The sequence below is a fragment of the Callospermophilus lateralis genome, chromosome 17 (assembly GCF_048772815.1).
Source record: "Callospermophilus lateralis isolate mCalLat2 chromosome 17, mCalLat2.hap1, whole genome shotgun sequence".
NCBI lineage: Eukaryota > Metazoa > Chordata > Mammalia > Rodentia > Sciuridae > Callospermophilus > Callospermophilus lateralis.
Window position 1 is genome coordinate 28438761 of NC_135321.1, and position 3637 is coordinate 28442397.

At 32.2% G+C, this 3637-nt stretch overlaps 1 non-coding gene across 1 annotated transcript; it reads right to left on the bottom strand.

Annotated features, from left to right (window-relative positions):
- Positions 1–267: 267 nt before the first annotated feature.
- Trnav-cac (transfer RNA valine (anticodon CAC)) lies at positions 268–352 on the bottom strand. The gene has a single exon. It is a non-coding gene; the product is annotated as a tRNA-Val (tRNA).
- Positions 353–3637: the final 3285 nt, after the last annotated feature.

Here is a 3637-nt window from a genome sequence, read left to right on the forward strand (position 1 = left end):
TTTCCATAAGTCTTCCTAATGAGAATAAAAACAGTTGAATAGGAATTCCCTACTTTATTATTACTTATTTTTGACCTCTCTGTGCTGGACAGAAATGCACATTTTTGGATTAGTATATCTGTGCATGTGATTTTCATGGACAGGGAAAGGGAGAGTAGATGAAGAAATGCAAGTGTTCAAAAGAGTACCTCCCACATTCTGTGGTACATTAGAATCAACTGAGAAAATTCTGAAATACTGGTTTGGGGACCTTTATTCATTTTTTTTTGGGGGGGGGGGCCTGGGGATTGAACCCAGGGCCTTGTGCATGTGAGGCAAAAACTCTACCAACTGAGCTATATCCCCAGCCCCCAGGACCTATATTCATAATACCAAATTCAATAGGCTTGGTACAGACAAGATAGACCAACTATTAGATACCCAAAACTTTCTGCTCCAGGTGACTGTGGACCTAACCTGGAGAGTCATGCAGTAATGCCTTCTCTCCAAGACTTAGTGAGTGTTGAATAAACTGGATGCTGAAAGCAAGCTCTGGCTGAAGACACAATAAGTGACTTGAAGAAGAAGATACAGTGAGAAGAGGAATGTGCAGATACTGTAGTCAAAGGTATAAGTGCATTCATTTCATAGGAGCTAAGCCTACACCTGGGGAATGGTGTAAGTCTTTCTGCTGAATGACACTAAAATATTACAGGTTTTCCAACAATGCATGTAAAAAAGAAAAAGAAAGAAAGCCCATCTTCCTTTGTATTTTATTTAAAAATCTTATTTATTTTCAGTAGTGGGGATTGAAGTTAGGGTCTTACGCATGCTAAGCAAGTGTTGTATCACTAAGCTATGTCCCCAAACTAGAGAATAATATTTTCTAAAGTCAAATATTTAATCTAATACAAACTTAATCAACCATCAGAAAGGGAAAGAAAGGAAAAATTTTGTCTGTTTCTTTCTTTCTTTTATTTTTTATTCCCTCAATGAGATTCTTACTTGTTTTTTTTTTTTTTTTTTTAATATAGTAAAAAGGCTAGTCACTTCCTCATTGCTTCTCTGGGAAGTAACCTAACAATAAGATCTTCAATATGGTATTCTAAAGAAAGAACAAGGGCCTTGGCAAGTTTCTGCTTTATGCTTTTTCATAAAATGACAGGAGAATACCTTATTTTATTGTTCCAGTTACGAGACAGAGCCACTTTATGTCAAAACACTGATAGATTTCTTTACTTTTCTTTCAAAAGTTCCTTCAAAAGTTCAAGTTAAAGACTTCACTTAAAGTCCAAAAGAACAAATAGAAATGAAAAGAATTCTGAATGAACTTGTAGCCTGGGTTCAGTATGGGAGTATATGACTTTGCCTTATGTCATACACTTTTGTTTTATGAATGCAGTATTACTTTTTATTTTTGAATCTTGCCTCATCTTTTGCAGAATGGAGTAATAATGCTAGCATTCATAGCAGCATATACAATATCCACTGTGACCATTAATGGTACTTCAAACTGTCAGAAAATACTGGGGAACTCAAATGGAAAATAATTAATTACAAAGTGACTGAGAAAATACACAAAGAGGTAAAGAATACCAATACTTAGAATTTTCAGCCTCAGAGAAGAAATTTATAAATCCAGAAATGAGTAGATTAGATGTAGATTATACTTCATTGTATAAGACTGCAATTGAGATCTTTGATATAATCTTTAAAATTCCTAACACACACATATGCGTGCGCACGCACACCCCCCCCCATATATATATATATATATATATATATATATATATATATATATATATATATATAGTAAGTGTGTGAGTGTATGTGTCCCTATACAGATATATTTACCAACCTTGTCAACCAAAAGAAACTCAGAAACACTGACATCCAATAGCAACGAGCACAGTTAATACTCATTTCTAAAATTTGAATGGAGTATTGGGTGGATTATGTGACATTATTGTGGTAACTTTAATATTTTGGATTTTTAATAGCATTCTCTGGTAAATGATACCAGCACTGTTTGGAGAAATGTCTGTTTACAGTTCTAAAGTGGGTAAAGTGTAAGATAAACCTTGGAGCATTTACAATTGAATGTTATTTGAGAAAAAAAAATCACTTGCCATTTCATAAATACTTAATAATTAAGTTATAGTAGAGTAAATCAGCAGGCACCATCTTAATCAAGTGACAGATGTTTGGCATCTCCAACAACAGGAGGAGTTGATGTCATATACTTATTAATGGGACACACTGAATTGTTCTCATTATGGATGCATGACTTCTCAGAGTTGCAGGAATTTACATGAACCCAAATCATGAAATTTTTGACCAAGTAAGTAACTATTTTCTTCCAAATTGTTCAAGTCAGATGAAAAGGCTCAGGAACTAGTCTATATTGACGGCATTATGAAAATAAAACCAGAGAATGAATGAAACAAGTGTTCCTGAACTAAATACTTGACTAACAAGCGGAAGTTCTGGGATCATTTCTAAAATTTGAGTGGAGTATTGGGTGGATTATGTGACATTATTGTGGTAACTTTAATCTTTTGATGACTAAAGCATGATTACATGAGAGATTGGCTTTGTTTTCATGAAGCTCACTGAATTTCTAAGGAATAATTAGGCATTATGTTTGCAATTTACAAATGATTCAAAATGAGAGTATGATTGTCTAGTAGGTTAAAATGCTGATGATTCTGATATAAGAGTTCTTTGAACTAATCAGAAGACTTGTAAAATTAAGATCATTTCAAAATGGAAATTTTGAAACTATTAAAATTTAAAATCTAGACATCAAAAACTCAATAGATAGAAAGAGAATTTAACAGATTTAAGATTTTCAAATGGCCTTCTGATCATTTGGAGGGGAATAAGTCCTGATTAATTTTAGGCTTCCTTAAATTTAAAATGGAGATAGATTAATAGAGTTACTAGGACAAAGTAACAATAACTTTAAAAAAAAGTGAAATAGAGAAAAATGATGTAGAATAAGAAATCATCCAAAAGAGTTTAATATTGATATTCAAAAGAATTAAAATAATTTTAGGATTGGAAAAAATAAAATTAAAAATTGTTTCTAACAAAATTTGAACTAGATATCATGAAAATTATTTTACCACTTAAATCAATAAAAACTGAATATATATATGAAGTAAACACATAATAATATATCTAAATAATATATACTTACATATGTCTGTAAATATGTTTTGTGGATATATAAATCTATACACACACACACACACACACACACACACACACATGGTTATAGTTGAATGACCCTCAATTGAAGAATGTAAGCAAAATCTTCATGAGTCAAAAATAGAAGAAAAATTTTCTTCTCTTTTGTAATTCTGAGCTATGTAATTCTGAATTGCCACTATCCTAAAGAGTACTAGTAAATTAGTAAAATTAAGCAAAGTACAAGTTAAATGGTTTGCTTGAAGGGATTGAAGAACTAATCATCCCACCACACACAGGAATGTAAGTTGGTGGGATGTGATTGGACATAAGGGTGGAAGTATTAGTTAATATTATTTGCTAAGTCAGCATTCATTTTGAATTCTATAGGGCAATTGCCGGAAGAACACTAAAGAGACATGAAACAAAGGGAAAGAAACATAAAACACATGTGGCACAAAAACAA